The sequence below is a fragment of the Puma concolor genome, chromosome B3, assembly GCF_028749965.1.
Source record: "Puma concolor isolate L17-30 chromosome B3, mPumCon1.1.hap2, whole genome shotgun sequence".
In the NCBI taxonomy this organism is placed as follows: domain Eukaryota; kingdom Metazoa; phylum Chordata; class Mammalia; order Carnivora; family Felidae; genus Puma; species Puma concolor.
Genome location: NC_141672.1, coordinates 133,196,858 through 133,221,147, shown reverse-complemented (window position 1 = coordinate 133,221,147; position 24,290 = coordinate 133,196,858). Strand labels below are relative to the sequence as shown.

Genomic DNA, 24,290 nt, shown 5'->3' with positions numbered 1-24,290 from the left:
CCAAAGATATTGAGTCACTTTCCCAAAAGCACAAAGGGAGTTCATTTGAGAACGAGGTGTGTTTGAGGTCAATGAACTGAAATGCAAGAAGAATATACATCTTCAGGATACATTTCAGTATCATTTCAACTGGTTATTTGAAAGTTTTCATCAATGGGCACACGGAGACAAAGCCTGAAACATTTGTGGGTAAGTGTTCATTAACATGTTAACCTACTTTAAAAGGAAACTAACCTACTCATTTAAAAGGAAAATGAGGATCTGTAAACGAGAAGATGAATTTCCCTGAGAACAATGTATCATTTTAAAGTTGAAGCAATGGGTTCTATAAAACATGAGTCAATCTTCAGAAAGGGAAAGTCATCCATCAGACAAAAGGCTGGGAACTACAATGTCTGACGGCTCCCGAATTCATTGTCAACACAGCCATGTAGTCTTTCTAGAGCTAATGAACATGTCCTCAAAGCCAAGACGTGGCATAGTCTGCAAAATTGCTCTAATTATCAGAAAACTAAATCATGCAAAAGAAGTATTCTGAGCCATCACGAATGTTACATTTTTGCACGCTGCTTCTTTTAGCTGCATTTTTACCTGATTAACCACAGAGATGTTTGTTTCATGGAATGGAGTCAGCGAGTTTAGAAACTGCGCTGAGTGCCTTCAGCCAACAGAGGAAGCTTAACATGGCAACCTTCCAGAGTACTGCGCCTAGAGAAGAAAGGGCAACCAAATTTATCAGCTTAATATGTATATATATGCATTAATATTTTGAGGGTGATGGAAAGTTAGTTTACTTTATAGTTATTGCTTAAATGGGGTGCTACTGCACTCTAACCTCTGAAACATGCTTATTTTATTTTAAGATAGTCTTTGGTTTATGTTTCCATTAACAGTGTCCATATCTGCCTCATACTTTCAGACAGCTGCAGAGGACTCCATGATACTGATGCATCATTATTTATTGAAGAATTCTGTTATTGATTGTTTTTTTAGAGTGTCTATAAATTCTATTACAAACAAAACTATAATTGCCATCTAGGACAAATTTCTTTGTGTTTTATTTGGGGGGGGGGGGGTTGTATTTATTTATTTATTTATTTATTTATTTTGAGAGAGAGAAAGAGAGAGGGAGTGCGAGTTGGGAAAGGGCAGAGAGAGGGAGACACAGAATCCGAAGCAGGCTCCAGGCTCTGAGCTGTCAGCACAGAGCCCGACACGGGGCTCAAACTCACGAAACCGTGAGATCATAACCTGAGCCAAAGTCGGATGCCCAACTGACTGAGCCACCCAGGCACCCCATGGGACAATTTCTTTGAAGTAGAGTTACATGGCCCAACAGTACATAGTTTCATAAAGTAGATAGATAATGTGAAATTGTCTCAAATTTAGTTATAATTGAACCACGGTTTCACCACAACATGGTCAACTCTTCTTCTAAGAATTGCTTTTTATTCCCTTCCATTTTTTTCGTGTGTGTGTGTGTGTGTGTGTGTGTGTGTGTGTTTGAATGTATGTGTGTCTTTTTCTTATTGATTGGTGGGAAACTTTTACATATTTAGGATATGTTATCAAATTAAGAGATGCCAAATATATTTTCCCCATTACTTGCTTGATTTTGAACTTCAAGTATCTTTTTCATGAAGTTTTTCTGTATTTAATAGTTTTTCTGTATTTAATCAAAGCTGGAAGTTTTGTTTGTTTGTTTTTTGAGAGAGAGAGAGAGAGAGAACAGGGAAGGGAAAAAGAGAATTCCAAGCAGGCCCCGCACTGTTAGTGCAGAGCCTGACATGGGGCCCAAACCCACGAACCATGAGATCATAATCTGAACTGAAATCAAGAGTTGGTTGCTTAACCAGTTGAGCCACCTAGGGGTCCCACAAAGCTGGAAGTCTTACACGGGAGGAGGATTCTAGGTTTTATGTTCTACTTAGATCTTTCTTAACATTAAAATATAGAGCTATTTTTTTCTAACCCTATAATTTGTCAGGTTTAGTTCTTTTATCTGTGTGAATTTTTTGGCATACATTTTGTGGTGTGAGTCTGATGTTTCTTATTTCATAGAAATATAAACTGTCACAACATCAATTGTGAAGAGTCCATACTTCCTTACTTATTTGAAATTACATCATAAACTAAATTTCCTATTCTCTCCCATTGAGAAAATTTTTTTATATTCTAATATCACCTGTTTCATTAACTATATACACACAACTATATATATTTAATATATGACATATAAATTATATATAATATATAGTTCAACATATAGTTGAATATATATTTTAATATATAATTATATATATATATCTTTGTATTGATGTTCATTTTGCTTCACAATAAGACTATACGTATTTGTATCATTTTTATTTAAGATACATTTTAGAGCCAAAATTCTATAACATTTTCTACTGGGAGCCAAATTAAAAAGCCTAAACGTTACAGGTGAATGACTTTCATAATGCTGGTTTCTCTCTCTCTCTCTCCCTCAATTTCCATATGTATAAAATGGTAAAATTAATGCTACAAGCATCATGCAAATATTACGAGGAAAAAAATGAGTTACTATACGTCAGCACATAATAATGCCAAATAGTTTTGTTATTATTATTACTGTTAGTTTTTCTATCTCAAAAATGGAAGATATATCCATTTTTCAACTATTTAGTAAATTGTTAGCATCGTTTTCACAGCTCGATCTTGAACACATTTTATTTATAGACACTTTATTGTTTTTATTATTAACATGTTTTGATTATGAACTACATTTCCTTCCTGGCCATTGCTACTATATAGAGTACTGGTGTGTTTAATGTGTACAGAAATACCAGTCTCTTCACTTTTTTTTAATGTTTATTTTTGAGAGAGAGAGAGAGACAGAGTGAGAGCACGGGAAGGGCAGACAGAGAGGGAGACACAGAATCCGAAGCAGGCTCCAGGTTCCGAGCTGTCAGCACAGAGCCCAAAGCGGGGCTCGAACCCACAAACTCTGAGACCATGACCTGAGCCTATATCAGATGTTTCACCAACTGAGCCCACAGCTCCGCCACTGAAGTCTGTTCCTTTATTTTTTTTTAAGACTTTACATTTTTGGAGCAATTTTAGGTTCACGGCCAAATTGAGACAAACGTACAGGGATTTCCCATGCAACTTCTGTCCCCAAACATGCGTGGCCTCCCCCACTATCTACAGTCCCACCAGAGATGTACATCTGTCACAATTGCTGAACCTACACTGACAGGTCACAATCACCCAGAGTCTGCAGTTTACATTAGGGTTTGCTTTTGGTGTACATTCTATTTGGTTTGGACAAATATACAATGACGTGAATGGTTTTTGAATCTTTTTTTCTGTTATTGTATTAAATATGGTTCCATTTTCCAAGTAGACATCAGATAATCTGCAAAGATTTTTCTTCTTAGTATGTAAATATCATCTTTTTTTTTTCTTTTCTTCTTTCTTGCTTTATTGTCTAAGGTATCGAGAAGAGTGTGGATAAGACGCGATTAAACAAACATCCTTATTTCATCCTGCTCCTAGGAGCTAACTTCAGGAATATATTAATTAGGTCTTTAAAACTCTACTGGCAAGTTAATGAAACAAAACATCACATAAAACTTAAAAATTACTTTCAAATTACAAATCTAAGACATGCTTGTTATAGAAAAAAATGTAAGTATTTTTTAAATTACTATTAATTCCAGTGCTCAAAGACAGTTCCTTTTTGTGTACTTTCATCCAGTTGTATCTACATGGATTATTTTTCTATATAGTTTATTTCACTGTGTTTACATCAAAATTGTATTTTGCTTAGTTCACTCTTTACTAAAATATAAGCATTTTTAAAAAGATTGCTAAAGATATTTTGTCAACATTCTTATTAGTGGCTGCCTTTTATTTCAATGTCAATTAGATCAACGTCCCTGAATTATTCTGTTGAGATTGTCTTCATATTTAACAAAAGTAAAAGGTTATGTTTTTCATAACAGTTCTATACGTTTGGTTATTTTTGTAAGGTTGATTCCAGGAAGGGAAATTAACAGATCGAAGGGAATAAATATTATGGGGCCCCTGGGTGGCTAAGCCAGTGAAGCAACCGGCTCTTGATTTTGCCTCGGGAAATGATCTCGTGGGTTTGAAGGATGGAACCCTGTGTGGGGCTTTGCCCTGACAGTGCGGAACCTGCTTAAAGTTCTCTCTCTCCCTCACTCTCTCTGCACCTCCACTGCTGGCACCCTCTCTCTTTCAAAATAAATAAATAAACTTAAAAAAAGGATTGAGTATTATAAGACTTTTAACACATTTTGCCCAAGTCCTTTACAAAAAAATTTTGCATACCCATCGTTGATGCTGAGGATGTTTCTTTCAATTGCCAATTGAATAGGGGTAATAAATCTATTTTTATCCATATTTCTTTATTCTGAGATTGAATACTTAATTATTGTGTTTGTTACCAATATGCTTTTACTAATCTGTGTTCACATTCTTTTGGCTAGTTAATAGGCTTTCAGGATGTTCGTATTGATTAAGTGATTAGAAGACTAGGCACATTAACCTTTTATATAATTGGTAGATGTTTATTTTTCCCAATTCTTTTAGTGACCCATTAACACATGATCACATTTGTACTTTTGGAAAAGTTTCTCTTTTAAACTTCATTAGTTTGCCCACAGGAGAATATTTACTTCCATGTAATTTGCAATTGGCAAAAAATACACATGGTATGTCAAAGATCAGTGCATTATCACGTGTATTATGATAGCACATATTTATTGACTATAAAGAACAGTCGAAACATTTTACGTTGAGAAAACACATAATAAAATCCCACATTTCTTTAAAAACATGTTTTATGGGGGCGCCTGGGTGGCGCAGTCGGTTGGGCGTCCGACTTCAGCCAGGTCACGATCTCGCGGTCCGTGAGTTCGAGCCCCGCGTCGGGCTCTGGGCTGATGGCTCGGAGCCTGGAGCCTGTTTCCGATTCTGTGTCTCCCTCTCTCTCTGCCCCTCTCCCGTTCATGCTCTGTCTCTCTCTGTCCCAAAAATAAATAAACGTTGATAAAAAAAAAAAAATTTAAAAAAAAAGAAACATAAAAACAAAAAAACATGTTTTATGTATTATGCACATATATATACATGTATTATGTATATAGATATACATACATTATATATGTATATATACATATAGAGAGAGTTGAAATGTAAATGTTGTTATTTTGAGCTATCATAGTCACAAATTATATTTATTTTTAGTGTGTTTTCTATTTTAATAAGTAATGAACATAAATTATTTTTTTAAGGCACAAAAAGTTTGTTTTTAATCCTTCCAGAGGACTCTGCTTTCATTATATATCAGAATAAGTTCCCAGATAGATAAAATATACAGTCTGGGGAAAGCACAAAAAAGCAGCCACCAGATGATTCTGGAGAGTGAAACAAACAAACAAACAAACAGAAAACAAACAGCAGGCATATTTGGGAAGAGATTTAAAACTTGGAAGAGGGAAGAGCACAGGATGAGTTTTCCATCTTTGGGGCTTTGGCCATCACAAAGACCATTGTCACAGTGTGGTGCAGGGCAACAGAGCTCCGAAAAAGCACCCACCATATTTCTGACCTCAAAAAGACAGAAACCAGGGTACCACAACTGTGGTAAGGTGAGGGGGGAGTCTTGGAAAGAGCAAAGGCTGAGGAGAGCTCCAGGTTCTATGTGTATGAACTCTGCCTCGACCTCAGAAGGAACACAGGACGATACCTGTGTGGGGTCACTCCATGACACAGCTAGGACTAAAATAATCAACTGAGGTCTGAGGTGCTGGTAGTTGCAGATGAGGAAAAAATCAGTACTAGAAAAAAATCAACTTTAGACCCTTTGTGTCTAACCAATCTAACTGCATGCTAAAACAAAAGCAATGAAACTCTTGTGAGGAGTGTGTGTGTGTATGTGTGTGTATTTAATTTTATATGTATATATAAATCCCCAGAACAGGATATTCACAATGTCCTGAAGACAATAAAAATTTATGTGACAGTTGAGGTACCAGGAATATATGACCCCCTCTTGATGAAAAAGACCAAAAACAGGCCAATCTTGATATGACCCAAATGTGGGAATTGTCAAAGAATTTACAGCAGTTCTTATTACCATGCTCAATGAGATTAAGGAAAATATACTCATAATAATGAAGAGTTAGGAAACTCGGCAGAGGAATAGAAAATACGAAGAAGATCCACATTGATATCAGAGGACTGAAAGATGTAATATCTGAAGTGTAAAAATCACTGAATGCGCTTAATAGCAGAATGGAGATAATGGAGAAGAAAATCAATCGACCCAAAGATAAATCAATAGAAATGACACAATCTGAAGAAAGAGAAAAGGCTCTAACGTAATAAACTGTGCCTCAGATACATACACATCAAGATGAATTTATCTAAAATGCACGCAAGTTGAGTTGAAGAAGGAAAGATGAGGGAGAAAGGGAACTGGAGAATGATATTAAAAGAAACAATTGCCAAAGTTTTCCAATTTGGGTGAGTGGTGTAAATTCGCAGACTCCAGAATCGCAGTGAATTCCAAAGATGACAAATGTGGTGAAAAGCATACCAAGGCACATCAGTATCAAATGGCGGAGAAACAAAAACAAAGATAAAATCTTGAAAGCAGCCAGCCAGAGAAATGTGACACTTTATGGCAGGTGCACAATAATTTCAATGACGTGGACTCACCCGTCTTCAAAATAATGAGTTTGGAAACAAGAAAATCAGTTAAGATGCCAAAAGGAAAAAAAAAAAAACCTAATCCAGGATTCTATACGTAATGAAACGATCCTTCAAAAAGTATTTCTTAATAAAAAAAGATTAGGGGCGCCTGGGTGGCTTGGTCGGTTAAGCGTCCGGCTTCGGCTCAGGTCATGATCTCACGGTCCGTGAGTTCGAGCCCCGCGTCGGGCTCTGTGCCAACAGCTCAGAGCCCAGAGCCTGTTTCGGATTCTGTGTCTCCCTCTTCCTCTGATCCTCCCCTGTTCATGCTCTGTCTCTTTCTCTGTCTCAAAAATAAATAAACGTTAAAAAAAAAAAAAAAGATTAAAAGAACTTCGAAGCCACACACCCACTGTAATAAGTGGTAGATAAATTTCTCCATATTGAAGAGAAATTGTTGGAAGAGTGAAACTCAGATCACAAATGGTAAATAATTGATTAAATATAAATGACAATATTTTTCTCATTATATCTGTAAAATACATGACTTTAATGGTATATATATATATATATATATTTCATACAGTATAATAATTAAATATAATGCTGAATATATATATATATTTATATATTTATTATTATCATGGGGGTATGTTATTCTGTTGATGGATGTTACGTGAAGTCTATAGCATAAAGAATCCCTAGTGTTGTTAAATTAACAAAAGCAAAAATTAGTTCTTCGAAGGGTAAATAAACTGACAAACCATCAAGCAGATTGAGCAAGGAAAAAAAAGAAAACAATGGCCAATATTAAGAGTGAAGGAAAAGTTATTACTACAGAACCAGCTGACATTAGAGGTATAATAAAATAATATAATGACCATATCACCCATACAAACTTTATAATTTACATGAAATGGACAAATTCATTGAAAGATACAATAAGGAAAATGACACAAGATGAAACTGAAAAGTTGACAAGTTATTTGATAAAATAAACTTGCTATCAAAACTTTCCTACCAAGAAAACTTCTGGCTCATATGTTTTCACGGTGAATTCTATCAAACAATCAAGGTAGATATGACCAGTATTAATTACATGAAAGCTTTCAGAAAACAAATGAAAAGGGAAGACTTTCCAATTTTTTTATAAGGACAGCATATCTCTAATGCTAAAATCTGGCAAGTGCATTATCAAGATGAATAAAATCACTCATGATCACACATAAAAAAATTGTAACAAACTATTACCAACTGAATCCAAAATTACATATAAGATGGATAAAAATAGGATTTATCCAGGTATGCAAGATTGTTTTCACAATCAAGAATTAATTAACGTAACAACATAGCACTGGGTAATTTCAGTTAGTCTGGATTGACCACAGATTTATCTCTAGAGCTGCTGATTCTAATCCAGTGCTACAGAATCTAGTAATTAAAGATCAAGGATGTTCTGTAACTATCTGTACACGAGGTGTTTCAGAGAAGACTTTCTCAGCTTGACAACATTGTTTAATAATAATTAGATTTATAAATTGGACCAGGTTTCAGTGGAGTTTAGCTGGGTTGCGGGGCAGGGTGGGGGGGAGGGGGGTGGAATGTAGGAGCTCAAATATTAAAGCTGGACACATAGCTCAAATATATGTGACCATGAGCAGACTTTGGGGCTTCCTGTTACAGAAGTGCTTTGCATAAGCCAGCAGTGGTGCAAGCCCTCTAGCACAGTGCTTTGGTGCAACACAGGAGTGTGAGGACAAGGAGCCTATGCCCGAAATTCCTGGACCCCTACCAACACGTATCTTCTACTTCCACTGTCCAGTATCCTGTAGGTATAATAAAGCTGGTCTATTATAATAAAGCATTTGAGCCTCCAATTACTGTCATAATTTACCATATTTATAGAATATGAGAGAAAAAAAACATACTGTTGATATATATAGAAAAAGCATTTCACAAACTCAACACAAATTAACAATAAAAAAGTTCAGGGGCACCTGGGTGGCTCTGTCTGTTAAGCGTCTGCCTTCGGCTCAGGTCATGATCTCACGGTTTGTGAGTTCAAGCCCCGTGTCCGGCTTTGTGCTGACAGCTCAGAGCCTGGAGCCTGCTTCGGATTCTGTGTCTCCCTCTCTGTGTGCCCCTCCCCGCTCTCGTGCTCCATCTCTCTCTCTCTCTCTCAAAAACAAACATCAAAAAATAATAATAAAATTTAAAAATTGTTTTAAAAGTAGAAAGTTTATAAAAGTGTAATATAAAGCATATTCCTCAATCTGATAAACATCATCTACAAACAACTTATAATAATGTCATGTTTAAAGATGAAATATTTAATGTTTTAATGTAGTGGGGAGAATAAAATAAGCATTCCCACACTGACCATTTTTATTAAGCTTTATATTAAAGGTCCTAACTACTGTAAAAGGTAAAAGGAAGAAATTCAAAGTACAAAGACCACAAAGGGAGAACCAAAACTCTATGTAAAGATGGCATGACTGTTTACATTTAAAAAAAAAATGCTGGGAAACTTACAAAACAACTATTAGAACTAAAATCAAGGGGACACCTGGGTGGCTCAGTTAGTTGAATGTCCGACTCTTGAGTTTGGCTCAGGTCATGATCTCACAACACAAGAGTTTTAGCCCTGTGTCAGGTTCTACGCGGACAGCACAGACTTGCTTAGGATTCTCTTCCTCTCTCTGTGTGTTCCTACCCCACTCATATCATGCCCTCTCTCTCTCTCAAAATAAATAAATAAACTTTAAAGAAAAAGAACTAAAAATATACTTGAGAAATCCATCAGATTCATGGTAAATACACAAAAATCAAATGTATTTTTGCACACTAAAACCAATTAGAAACTGAAATAAACCACTTACAGTAGCATAAGAAAATACAAAATGAAAATTCATGGATAGTGGGGATTAAACAACAGGCTCCTGAACAATCAATGAGTCAAAAAAGAAACCCAAAGAGAAATCAGAAAATACCTGGAGACAAATGAAAATGTAAATGTAACATACCAAAATGTATGGGATGTAGCAAAAGTAGTTCTAAGAATGAAGTTCATAGCGATAAATGTCTACCTCAAGAAATAACGGAAGTCTCTAACTTTACGTAAAGGAACTAGAAAAAGAACAAGGTTAGTTAGTAGGAAGAATAAAGTAACAAAGATTAGAGCAGAAAAAATGAAATAGAAACTAAAAAGGCAATAGAAAAGATTAATAAAACTAAGAGCTGGTTCTCTGAAGAGACGAACAACATTGACAGATATTTACCTAGACTCACCAAGGCGGGGGGGGGGGGGGGGAGGGGGAAGGACAGCACTCAAATGAATGAAATCAGAAATGAAAGAGGAGAGGTTACAACTGATACCACAGAAATACAAAGGATTTTAAGACTAGTGTGAACAATTATACACTAACATATTAGATAACCTAAAAGAAATGGATAAATTCCTAAAAAAATACAACCTAGCAAGACTAAATTATGATGAAAAAGAGTATCTGAATAAACCAGTTACTAGTAAGGAGGTTGAATCAGCAGTCAAAAACCTCCCAACAAATAAAAGTCCATGACCGCAAATTATCACTGGTGAATTCTACCAAACATTCAAAGAGGAATTAATACCAAACCTTCTCAAATTCATCAAAAAACAAAAGAGAGGGGCATACTTCCAAATGCCCTTTACAAGTCTAGCATTACCCTGATACCAAAGGTAGACAATGATGCCACAGAAAAGGAAAATTATAAGGCAATATCCCTGATGAAGAAAGATATAAAAACGTTCAACAAAATATTAGCAAACCGAATTCAACAAAACATTAAAAGAATCATATATCATGAGCAAATGAAATTTATTACAGGGATTCAGGGATGGTTCAACATCCACAAATCAGTTAATGTGATATGCCACATTAACAAAATGAAGGATAAAAATCACATGATCATATCAATAGATGAAGAAAAAGCATTTGAAAAAAAAATCAGCATCCATTGATGATAACTCTGAACAAAGTGGGTACAGAGAGGACATATGTCAACATAATAAAAGCCATATATGAGGGGTGCCTGGATGGCTCAGTGGGTTAAGCATCTGATTCTTGATTTCGGCTCAGTTCATGATTTCATGGTTCATGAGATCTAGCCCCACATCAGGCTCTACTCTGACAGCATGGAACCTGCTTGGGATTCTCTCTCTCTGCCCCTCCTCCACTTGTATTCTCTATTTCTCTCAAAATAAATAAACATTTTAAAAATAAATAAATTAAAATAAATACATAAAAGGCATATATAAAAAGCCCAGACCTAAAATCATACTCAATGGTGAAAAGCTGAAAAGTTTTCATCTTATGTTAGAAAAAGACAAGGATATCCACTGTCACTACTTTTATTCAACATAGTATTAGAAGTCCTAGCTGCAGCAATTGGACAAGAAAAAGAAATAAAAGACTCCAAATTAAAAAGGAAGAAATAAAACTCATTATTTTCAGATTATCTTGTATTATATTAGAGAAAACCCTAAAGACCCCATCAAAAAAACTGCAAGAACTAATAAACAAATTTAGTAAAGTTGCGGGATAAAAAAATCAAGGCACAAAAAATCTACTGCATTTCTTTTTTTTTTTTTAATTTTTTTTTTCAACGTTTATTTATTTTTGGGACAGAGAGAGACAGAGCATGAACGGGGGAGGGGCAGAGAGAGAGGGAGACACAGAATCGGAAACAGGCTCCAGGCTCTGAGCCATCAGCCCAGAGCCCGACGCGGGGCTCGAACTCACAGACCGCAAGATCGTGACCTGGCTGAAGTCGGACGCTTAACCGACTGCGCCACCCAGGCGCCCCTACATTTCTATACACTAATGATAAATTATCAGAAAGAGTAATTAAGAAAACAATCCCTTTTGCAATTGTATCAAAAAATAAAATGAAATACTTAGGAATTAATGTAACCAAGTAGAAGACGCATGTGTTAAAACTACAAGACATTAACGAAAGAAATTGAAAGATACACAAACAAATGAAGAATCATTCCATGCTCATAGTTTGGAAGAATTAAATTTGTTAAAATGTTCATACTAGCTAAAGCAATATACAAATTCCATGCAATCCTTGTCAAAATTCCAATGGCATTTTTTACAGAAATAGGACAAAAAAAATCCTAAAAGTTGTGTGGAACCATAAGAGACCCTAAAGAGGCAAAAAAATTCTTGAGAAAGAAAAGCAAAGTGAATGCATCCCAATCTTTGATTTCAAATTCTATTACGAAGCTATAGTAATTGAAACAGTATGCTATTGGCATAAAAACAGACACATAGACTAATGAACGGAATAGAAAGTCCAGAAATAAACCCACCCATGTATGGCCAATTAATTTATGACAAAGGAGCTAAGAAATAAAATGGGGAATGGACATTTCCTTCAATGAATGGTGTTGGGAAAATTGGATAATCACATGCAAAAAAATAAAAGTAGGTCATTAAATTACATCATACACAAAAAATAACTCAAAATAGATTAAAGGCTTGAATGTAAGACCTGAAACCATAAAACTCCTAGAAGAACACATAGGCATTAAGTTTACTGACATTGGTCTCGGTGCTGATTTTTTAATCTGACACCAAAGGCGAAAGCAAGAAAAGCAAAAATAGACAAAAGAACTACATCAAACTGAAAAAACTCGGCACAGCAAAGAGAACCATCAATGAAATGAAAAGGCAACCTACTGAAAAAGAGAATATTAGCAAATCATATATCTGATAAGGGGCTAATATCCAAAATATATAAAAACCTCGTTATTTGAACAGCAAAAAAAAAAAAAAAAAAAATTCAATGAAGAAAATGGGCAGAAGAACTGAATAGACATTTTTCTAAAGAAGGCATACAGATGGCCAATAGGCACATGAAAAGATGCTCCACTTCATTAATAATCATGGAAATGCAAATCAAATTTACAATGTGATCTCACCTCACATCTGTTAGAACGGCTATTATCAAAAAGGCTAGACATGACAAGTGTTGGCAAGGATGTGGAGAAAAAGGAACCCTCACGCACTGTTTCTGGGAATGTCAATTGGTGCATCCACTATGGAAAACAGCATAGCGTTGCCTCAAAGAACCAGAGATAGAACTGCCATCTGATCCAGCAATTCCACTACTGGATATTTATTCAAAGAAAATGAAGACACTGATTTGAAAAGATATCTGCACTCTCATATTCACTGCGGCATTATTTACAATAGCCAAAATATGGAAACAACCTAGTGTCCGTTGATGGATGAATACAGAAAATGTGGCATACGTGTTTGAGAATTTGTACATTTACGTTTGTGTATATATGGAGATATGCGTGTGTGCATATGTATGTGTGTGTGTTTATATATTTGTATATGTGTGTGTTTATATATTTGAGTATTTGGATGGGTGTATATACATGTGTGTATTATAATATGTATACAATAACCTATAATTTATACATATAGAAACACACATACACACACAAAGGAATATTTTTTATGGTGATAAATTTATATTTAGATGTAGCCAGTTTAGATCATCCCAATTTTGAATGAACTGAACTCAGTTTAGATCATCCCAATTTTGGTGGCAACATCCAAAGCATTATAGTCAGGAGCCAGCCAAACATATACATTCTTCTCTCCATCGGACCTGACCCGGCTGTTGACCTTGGTCACATCAATGTCATAGAGCTTCTTCACAGCCTGTTTGATCTGGTGCCTGTTGGCCTTCACATCCGTAATGAACACAAGTGTGTTGTCATCTTCTGTCTTCTTCGAGGCTGACTCAGTAGTCAGCGGCAACTTGGTGAAGGCATAGGGGTTAAGCTTCTTTCTCCTGGGGGCACTCTATTGAGAGTATTTGGGCTGGCTTTAGAGATGCAGTGTCTTGGGCCATGAGAATGTAGGTGATGTGCAGATCTAATTTTTTTTTTGTGGCTGTGGATGCCTCTCAGCACCATTTCCCTGGCCTTCAAAGCCTTTGCTTTGACTTCAGCTTTGGGAGGGGCAGGGGCTTCCTTCTTTGCTTTGACGTGATCTTCGTGAAAGGCTACACAGAGGAATATTATATAGCCATAAACCGTTTGTGAAAATATGTATAGATCTCAAGGGTTTTATGCCCAGTGAAATAAGTCAGAGAAAGACAACTAATATATGATTTCTCTTATATGTGAGTCTAAAACCTACGCTCATAGATAAAGAAAAAAAATTGATAGTTCCCAAACATGGGGAGTAGGGGTGAAAGAAATTGGTGAACTGTTTTTGTTGTGTTTTGTTAGTATAAATAAATTGAAGTTAAAAAAAGTAAAATATTTAGAAATTTTAAAAAGAGACATGTAAGTCATTTACACTGCAAACTGTAAAATGTTGCTGAGGGAATATTAAAAAGGAACCAACTGAATGCAGAGATATATTATTTTCCTTAATTAAAAAGCTCAGGGTTTTCCTCCAACATGGTCTAAATAGTCAATCTACTCTTAATCAAACTCTACTAGATTTACCTTTCTCTGAAAAAAAAAGTTCAAACGTTGACAAGCTAATTCTAAAATTTATATAGGCACTCAAACCAGCTAAAAAGTTGTATTTTAAAAAGGATGATCAGGGCACCTGAGTGGCTCAGTCAGTTGAGCATCTGACTCTTGATTTTGGCTCAGGTCATGATCTCACAGTTTGTGGGATAGAGCCCCGTGTCTGGCTCTGGGCTGATAACACAGAGCCTGCATCGGATTCTCTGTCTCTCCCTCTCTCTCTCCTCCCCTCCCTCCCTCCCTCCCTCTCTCTCTCTCTCTCTGTCTCTCAAAATAAATAAACAAACAAACAGATAAATAAAAATCAAGATGTAAAATTTACACTACCTGATTTCAAGACTGTTGTGGTTTTGCTGAAAAAACAGTCAGGTAAATAGAACAGAATAAACAGTTTAGAAAAAGACACATGTTTGTAGCCAATTGATACTTGACAATAGGGAATGAGAACTCTTCACAACAAATCACACTGACACTCTGTAAGGGAAGGAAAGTGACCTTTACCCTCACATCACACAACATGGTCCATTTTCAGGAAACGCGGAGTTGTGTGATGTAAGAATAAGGGTGTATTCAGTTTGGTGTGGTTATTTTCTTTGACATTACATGTCAAAGGTAAAAGAGTAAAAGGAAGGGGAACTTTTTGCAACTTTGAGGTAGGCAAAAATCTCCTAACAGAAAAATCATTAAAAACAGTATATGTGACTATTTTGAAATAAAAACTACTCGTGTTTCTTTAAGGAAATAAAAACAAGACCCAGAATGGTAGAAAAATGTTTGTAATCCATGTAGGCGATGAAGAACTTCTACCCAGAATATACAAAGAACTCATAAAACTCAATAATATTAAAAAGAAACACAACTTTTATTTTTTTTTTTAAAGTTTTGTTTATTTTGAGAGTAGAAACACAACTTTTAAACAAGCAAAATTTGGACAGACTCTTCACCAAAGTAGATGCATCACCAAAAGAGAGCACTACATATCCATTATGAAAGTCCAAATTAAAAAGACTGCCAAGGGGCACCTGGGTAGCTCAGTTAGGCGTCCGACTCAATTTCGGCTCAAGTCATGATCTCTTGGTTTGTGGGTTCAAGCCCTGCATCCGGCTCTGTGCTGAGAGCACGGAGCCTGCTTGGGATTCTGTCTCCCTCTCTCTCTGCCCCTTCCCCACTTGCTCTCCAGCTGTCTCCCTCCAAATAAATAAAAACAAACTAAAAACAAAAACAAAGACTGCCAACACCAAGTGTTGATGAAGCTATGGAACAGTGAGGCTCTGTCTGAATGTCAAATGGTACCGTTACTTTGGAATATTCTTCGCGGTTTCTTAAAAACTTCAACATACACCAATTTCTGAGCATTTATCTAAGAAATTACTTTTACTCCTAAATCTTTATCTAACAAAAGTGAAAGTGTATGTCCATACAAATGCATAGAAACATCCACAGCAGCGTTATTTTGAGGAACCAAGGAGACTAGAAGTAACACAAATGTCCACCATCAACAGGTGAACAAAGAAAATATAGCTTATGCATAATATGAAATTCTACTTAAAATAAAAAAAGAACAAACGACTGACACACATCATCCATCTTAAAACAATTATGCTGAGTAAGAGAAATGAGATATGAGTGTACATACAGCATGTTTCCATATACATTAAATTATTTTTAAAAATGCAAACTGTCTACATTGACAAACAAGCTGATCACTGGTTTCCCAGGGACGGAGGGAAGAATTGATGGCAAAGGTACAACAAGAAACTGCTTGTGTTGGAAATTAGTGGCATCATGATTGTAGCAGTAGTTTTCACAGTTTGATATTTTTGTCAAAATGCAGTGCATTGTCAGTTTAAGCGGGTGAATTTTATTGCACATAAATTGTATCTCAAAAGTTGAAAAAAATTTTTTTTCTTCTGCAAAGGGAACATGTTTTACCACACACTGAAATATTATAAATTATCTGTAAAGGAAACAGTGTTTTTGGTGCATGCATAAATTAACAGATGAATAGAATAAAATATAAAATGCAGAATGAGTCCAAATGGGAATTTGGCATATATAAAAGTGACATCTCAAAAATCACTGGGCAAAAGTAGACTTTGTAATAAATGACGTTAGGATCATGGATCACCATATGGAATACGCTAAAATTCGATCTGTTTTCACACTTTACAGCACGATACATTCCAAATGGATCAGAGATTTTAAAAAGAAGTGGAGAAATTCTTCCATAATCTCGGAAGGAGAAAATTTTCTGTGACTCAAAATTAGTACATATATAAGGGAAAGAATTGTAAAATTGTCTATGCTAAAGAAAACCTTCACAACGTAAAAGAAAAACACTGAGAGTAAAATAAAAAGGCAAATGTCAAACTTAAGGAAATATTTGCTATTGATACCACTGATGAAAGATTTACATCCTTAGTATATCTGGCCGTGTTGAAATAGAGACCAAAAAGACCGAGAACCCGAATGAAATATGGGCATGAGATGTCAATTGCCAGTTCATAGAAATAGAAAACCGAGCGACTCTTAAATATATAAAAACACACCAAACTCACTCCTAAAATAAGTAAGGTAAATTAAAACTACCCTGGAATACAATTTCTCACCTTTTAGACTGGCAAAACTCCTAGCTTGGCAACCTGCTTGGTTACGGAGGCTGTAAAAAAAACCGGGCACTCCGTAACTGCTGAGGAGACATACAATTAAAGTAGAGAAAGTCAAAAAAGTAAGACAGGACAGTCATTTTGGAAGACAGTTTGGCAGTTTCTCACAAAGGCAAATATACGCTGACCATACAATTCAGCCATAATGCTCCTAGATATTTTTGCAAACGAGTTGAAAACGCATGTCCCTTAGAAAACCTACCCATGAACGGTTACAGACACTTACTCATAATTGCCAAAACTTGAAAGCAGCCAAGTTGTCCCTCAGTAGGCAAATGGATCCAGACAATGGAATGTTATCCAGTGAGGAGAAGAAATGAGCTATCAAGTCACAGGAAAAGACGTGGAGGAACCTTAAATGAATGTTGCCAAGTGAAAGAACCCAATGGAACAAAGTCACATGCCATATGAATTCCAGCTATGTGGCATTCTGGGAAAAGACAGTAATGAGATCAATGGTGGTCAGGAGTTTGATATCAGGGAGGGATGGGTGAATGGGCGGAGCACAAGAGATTTTTAGGGCAGGGAGACTATTCAGTGACAATGCAATGGTAGACATCTGTCATGACGCGTTTGTCAAAACCCATGGAACTGTAGAACACAGAGTCAACTCTAGTGCAAACTACGAACATTAGTTAATAATAATTAGTTAATAACCAACATTAGTTAATCACAATAATTAGTTGATATTAGTTAATGTCAATGAGTTAATAACATTGAAATCAGTTAATAATAATGTATCGATGTTGACTCATCAATTATAACAAATATACCGCACTAGTGCAAGACATTACTAATAGGGAAAGTGAGGGAGGGAAAGGAGCTATACGGGAACTCTATCGTCCGTACATTTTATATTCAAAACTGCTCTTAAAATAACGCATTCTCAGGTAAATTAGGCTAAACAGTTAATAAGTAATGAATTAATTAGGCTAAATAATTAATAAGTGCTTTGGAATGAACAACGGGTAAGGTCAAGAATGGGAGACAGACTGGAAGGCAGTGCGTGGTGTTTATACAGCTAGGATAGGCCTGACAGGGAAGGCCAGACTTGAGCCTTATTTGAGGGAGGTGGGGGGGTGGATTTCAGAGGCACGAGCAGAAGCACAAGAAGCAGCTGAAGGCAAGGGTCCAGGGCAAGACGGCCTAGCAAAGAGTGAGGAGGCCAGGGTCAGGGTCACTGGAGCAGCCCATTGTATAGATCTGGAGATCACACAACTCACGACTTTCAGCCAGGTCACAGAGAAACAAGAGAGGTCTATGTTGAGCAGTCCTGTGTCTAGGAGAGAGGCCCTCAGTGTGTACCCTGGGATGGGGACAGCTGAGACACCAAGCAGCAGGATGGGGTGGAGCTCTGCATTGTCCTGAACAAGCTGTTCTCACACACCAATAGGAGGTTTTGGCTTCTTCCCCCAACCTGTAGGCCATGGGTTTTCACTTTATTTCTTACCAAATTCAGAACTGCAATCCCAACATCTTGCTATTAAGCTAAAGCAGACAAGGGGGCAGCTAGGTGGCTCGTTCTGTTAAGTGTCTGACTTTGGCTCCGGTCATGATCTCACAGTTTGTGAGCTCAAACCCCACATCGGATGAAAGGCAGAGGCCCTCCCCTGGTGACACCAGGGCAGGTGTACCTCGGAAGGCATTCGGGTTGGCAAACACCATGTGTGTGCCAAACTTTTAAAATAGGCCCTGGGTGTAAACAAAACACCAAAATAAGTCTGCATGCTTGAAAATGACATCAACCCAATTTCTGTTTATACCCCGGCCTGACCCTTTCAAAGACATAACTTAGGAGAGGTATCTAATCTCTTTTCCACACTAGAAAATAATCATTATTTCCAAACAGCGTCTGGGGGAAGATTCAGTGAGTCTGTGCCTGCAAAATGCTTCACACGGTGCCTGGCATGCAATACGTCCTCAAGGTTAGCCTGAAAAGGAACCTGTGGACAAATGATCTGGGCACCTGCTCCTCTTGACTGAACAATAATGGAACATGGAGAAATGCTTCCACAAAGCCAGGAGAGGCTTTATACCGCTCTTTAAAGAATGATTCTCAATTTGCTGTCCTTGTAACCATAGTGTCCCATGAAATGTCAATCCTTGTTCCATGGTCAAATACACTTGAGTAAAAATCAGTCAAAACAACAACAAAAAACTGGCTTCTTGCGGTGAGCCCACAGCCTTGTACAGACTTGTCCAATCACTACATTGTACACCTGAAACCAACGTAATGTTGTGTATTAACTATACTTTAATTAAAAAACAGCCATCTTCCTTTTTTGAGGATTGAAATGCCTTCGTGTTGAAGATATAACATGGGCTGACATGGCTCGGCGTGAATTTCAGAAGGATGACTCTTGTGGCATTAGGACAGATGGCTGGAAGGTCAAGAGATGGGACCCAGAAATGAGAAATGATGTAGACCATGGGGGTGTCTTGGGCATTAGCGACACTACAAAGGCAGAATAGACAGTAGTTGATGCCCAGTGAAACATCAGGGGTGCAAGCAAGGCAGAAAGCAGAGGGTTTCCATTTTCTGGTGGTAAAATCTGAGACGACGAACAGGTAAAAAAGCAAAAAGAACAGGAAAAAGAAGAAAGAGAAGAGGCAGGTTCCTCGCCTTGAGTCACTGTTCTGTACCAGAGATGAGTAGATGTCCATTTGATCTGGTCCTCATACTTCCAAAAGGTAGATATTTATCATCTCCCCTTTCCAGAAGAGAAAACTAAGCCTCACTGATGTTAATAACTTGCCTATACCCTTGGAGCTAGTGAAAGGCAGATTTCTTTCAAATCCCTGCGTGTCCATCCACTACAACCCTCAGCTCGTGAGTTTGCTCAAAATATGGCAGCTTCGTGTCAAGACGACAGGAAAAACAAAAACAAAAACAAAAACAGTTATGAAAAAGCCCATTCTTTTTATTGAACCACACCAACTTTGGAGAATCGATCTGAGATTTTGCTCAGATCCTTGTCAAATGCTCCCTTGAGTGCGGCTGACTGCTTGGGGCAGTGGAGACCTAGCTGTGCTTCCTGTTTATCCCCTTAAACAGGTGCTATCTCTTATTGATCCCTGTGAGCATGTCTCTGAGAATATGTCATAGAGTTCACAGGACTCAGGAGTACCCAATAAAATAGCCAGTTCAGACCACTGCTCTTGGATGATCCAGCCTGTGGAATAACAACCCCTTGGAAAACTGGACATATTTTGTCAGACAAAATACCGCTTGGGAGTTTCTAATCCAGATGGCCTGCCCTGCCTGAACCCACCTAGTGACGCTCTAGGACAGAGTGGGAATACTTCCCACGCACTGTGTGAGGTATAGGTGAGGACCAGTTCCGTCAAATGATATTAGCGAAGACACATCTGTACCGAGCACATGAATACCCACCCCCCACCCCCCAACAACCATCCCTCTGACGCTTTGCTTTTCAAGTTTGCATTCCCAAATCCTCGGTGTGGAGGTGAGCACAAATGTGTAAGAGCCTCACCCTCAGGCCTCCCACCCGCTCTCTAAGGAGATGATCTTGAGTGGTTTGGGATCCTAACGCTGAGTACCACTTTCCCCTTGGGTGAAATGAGAACACCACGCTCCGTTCAGAGAGTTGATGGAGAAATGAATGTAAATCACCTCACTAGCCTTGAGCAAACAGGACTGACTTCTCACCAGAAACTGAAATTACCGCCGTGGATGGATGGAAAGGAGGCTGGTAATTACTCAGGGAGCCAAATGATGCGCGCAGTGGCAACAGGAGTAAGATGGCAGGTGAGGGCCTGAATCCACGATCCCGATCCCGGGGGGCCTTGCCGCACCTGCTGCTCCCCTTCTCCCCGCAGGTACCACTGGCGGGGGGGGGGGGGGGGGGGACAATTAAAACATAATGTCAAAATACATTTGACTGTGTCACCACCCGCATGTGATAGAACACAATGTAAATGTAAATTACACCGCGCGCTTTAGTTGGGAAGACCAGAGGCACCAGGGGCACTCCCGGGTAATTAGCAGCTAATGCAATCCGGGCAGAACGCACAGAAACCCTCCCTTCGTCAGCATTTCTGCCCACTCGGAGGGCAGCCCCTTTATGTAAATATAAAAGGATAATTACTGCAGGACGAAACAAAAATCATAACAATGGAGCAGGTAGTGTTTATCGCGGGGATGAGGACGAGTGGGGTCGTGAATGCACAAAGCAGCCCAGGAAGCGTGCAGCTATGTCAAAGAGGGGAAACTCGAGGCTCGGCCTCTCCAAAATCCTTGCGTGCCCCGGACGCAGCAGGAGCCAAGGGACACCCGCAGCGCTGAAGTTGCTGGGGCTTCTTCTTCGGGGAGGCTTTGCCCCTTCTTTAAACATAAACAAAAGAGAAGTCACAGCCCCGATGGGCTTCGTCGACAGCATCTGGAATACGTTATGCCTAAAGGCAGGCTGCAAGCCGCAGGGCCACCACCGGGGCGCGGCCGCGGCGCTTAGTGGCCTGGCGTTTGCCAGCCCAGCCGCGGGCTCCCGTGGTCCCCCCTGTACCCGCACGGACGCATGGGGGAGTGGGGAGGGCAGGGCTGGCTAATGGAAACGGGGGAGCGCTTCGCAAGCACCATTACATGAAATGCTAGACGTGTAACGTGGCAGGAAGCAGGCAGCACCTGGTGTCAGCGGCTAATTGTGTCGTTCGATGGCATGTCAGACCCACGCGCGTGCGAAGCCAGCCGCGCTCGCTTGCCTAGCGGGCGCCTGGTCCTCTGACTCAGGGCTCGGATTACGGGGACGGGACGGACCGGTTGGGTGGCTTTCGCTTAAATCAACCCATGCGCCTATGACACGCCTTTGCTGGGCCAGGACTGGAGTCCTGGTTTGTGGGGGGTTTTGTTATGGTGAGTGGTGGTTTGGGTTTTGTTTTTTCGGTTTTTTTTTTTGTTTGTTTGTTTGTTTGTTTGTTTGTTTTTTGTCACTTACATACAGATGTCTGGTTAAAAGAGGAAAAGTATATTGATCAAGGAGTATATTGATTTCAGTAGGTGGGGGGGGGGCGGTTAAAAACATAAAGGAAGAAAGGAGGGAGGGAGGAAAAGACAAAAAGACCAAAAAGGGGGGAGGGGCGCCTGGGGACTTCAGTCTGAAGAGTGTGCAACTCTTGGTCTGGGGGTCCTGAGTTAGAGCCCCACGTAGGATCTACAGATTACTTAAATAGAACTTTTTTAAATGGGGCGAGGAGTGCCTGGGTGGCTCAGTCCCTTAAGCAATTGACTCTTGATTTGGGCTCGGATCATGAACTGATCTGAGGGTTGGTGGGTTCAAGCCCCACAGCAGGCTCTATGCTCTTAGTGCAGAGCCTGCTTGGGATTCTCTCTCTCCTTCTCTCTCTGCCCCTTCCCTGCTCACACTCTCTCTCTCAAAATAAATAAACTGAAAAAAAAAAAAAAATGGGGGATATGAAGCAAGAAAACAATTGATCAAAGAATAATGTATACGAGAAAAATTTTTGTATTTGTTTATTTTTAAATTAGAGCCAGTTTTCTCTAAGATGTGATAATTCGAAAAACAGCCCTCTTCCATGGTTACTGTTTTTACACACAGGCAAGGGAAATAAAGACAGATTTCCCAGTAGAAATTAATCCTATTTTCAGGGACCATTTGTCCTTGGTGTCCTGATATCCCATTTATTCCAAACCCTAATCTAATAGGCACGTGTTCCTGTTTATTCAGGGTTCCTTACTGGAACATTAGCCTTCAGCCCAAAATCTATAGTTACAGAGAATATTATCAGATTCAGAAGGAAAGTGAATGAAATGAGATACTGCATGTAGTCTTTAATTAGTAACAGCTCCTAGTCTGTGACAGACATACTGTAATAGACTGACAAAAGTCAAAAGAATTTAAAAAAAAAAATCAAATCCTACATGAAGAACTGGCATTCTTGGCTGGTCCCAACTTTCTTATAACGAGTGTCATGGAAATGTTTTTTAAAAAGCCTCTAAATTCCGGTGAGTTGATCTGGGGGCTTAAGTCTACATAAGTTACATAGTTAAAGATATATAGTTAAATCTAAAGCAGTTTCAATGGATATGATCAATCATATAATTCAAAGATGGGGGGGGTTGGAAGTGAGACAGCTCAAATCTTCAGTCCCATTTGCAATAATTTATAAGCTGTGCGACTATCAGCATATAACTTAACCTCCCTGAGATTCAATGTCTTCATTTGTAAATTATGGAAAAATAACGTCTATCTTGTAAGGTGGACTCAGGACCAGAGAAAAGACGTCTAAAGAGCCCAGCACAGTGCCTTGCATGCAATCGACATTCAGGCGTTTGCTTTTTAAATTAGAGGTAGTATGGGTATCGTCTACTTTTTAATTAGACATCTTAAAAAATACCCCCCAAAACTACCAAATGGATTAATATATTTTTCCAAGCTTCAAGCAGCAAATATAAATGACAGACAATATCTCTCCTTTGCCTCAAGATAATGTAAATTCTGTAAGCAGACAGGAGACTTACCCCAGAGTGGATCTGTATCGAGTGCTTATCCCCGGGGGTATACTGTATATGTAACTCGATGCGTCTGTTACTATTGTAATTGGGAACCAGGAAAGCCATCCTTCTGTGGAAGCAGAGCCAAGGCTCTCTGCAATGTCAATGAGGTAGGATCAGAATGACATTTCCAGCGTAATGTTAGCCAATTAGATGTTGGAGAAATATATGCACTGCTCCGATCCACCTGTCGTGTGCCTAGGGTTCCTAATAGGGAATAGGAGGAGGTCACCAAAATGAAAAGCAAAAATCAGGGGGGAAAATGTGAATGTAACGGCAGGATTGGCCGAAAGCAGCAGCACTCAGGAAGAAAGTCCCAAAGAAAGTGGCCGTTGACTAGTTTTGACGGAGAACTGTAATGATTACTCAAGCTGTGCATCAGGGTCCCCTTTTTTGCAGAAAATTTTATGGATGCCTCACTAGCCACTTAATGAAGAAAGCTACAAATCATCTCAGGAGTCAACAAGAGGTGCTAAAACTACCCCCTTCCTCTGCTGCCACCAAAAAAAAAAAAAAAAAAGCCTACATTCTCCCAATGAGGTTTTTCAAAAATGAATTATGCCATTAAGTGCCAAGAAGAAAATTAGCTATGAGCTTTTAAATTTAAAATGATCCCCTTTTTAATTGTAAAACAGTGGCACTTAACTGCTATTGATCCTGCTGAGACACATTAGGGAACGGGGTCACCATAACTGTTAATATTCACTGCTTAGTAAAAGAGCATCAAAGGACATTTTAATGTCACAGACTTTCTCGGGGAGTTTTTAAAGAAGGTTTGAATCAGCCAGCCTATGAATGAAAAGGACATGAGGTAGACAAATGTAGAAACAAATGTGATAGCAATTTTCTG

At 38.5% G+C, this 24,290-nt stretch overlaps 1 pseudogene; it reads right to left on the bottom strand.

Annotated features, from left to right (window-relative positions):
• Window positions 1-13,283: 13,283 nt before the first annotated feature.
• On the bottom strand, window positions 13,284-23,506 carry LOC112855476 (large ribosomal subunit protein uL23 pseudogene; annotated as a pseudogene).
• Between the last annotated feature and the right edge of the window lie 784 nt (window positions 23,507-24,290).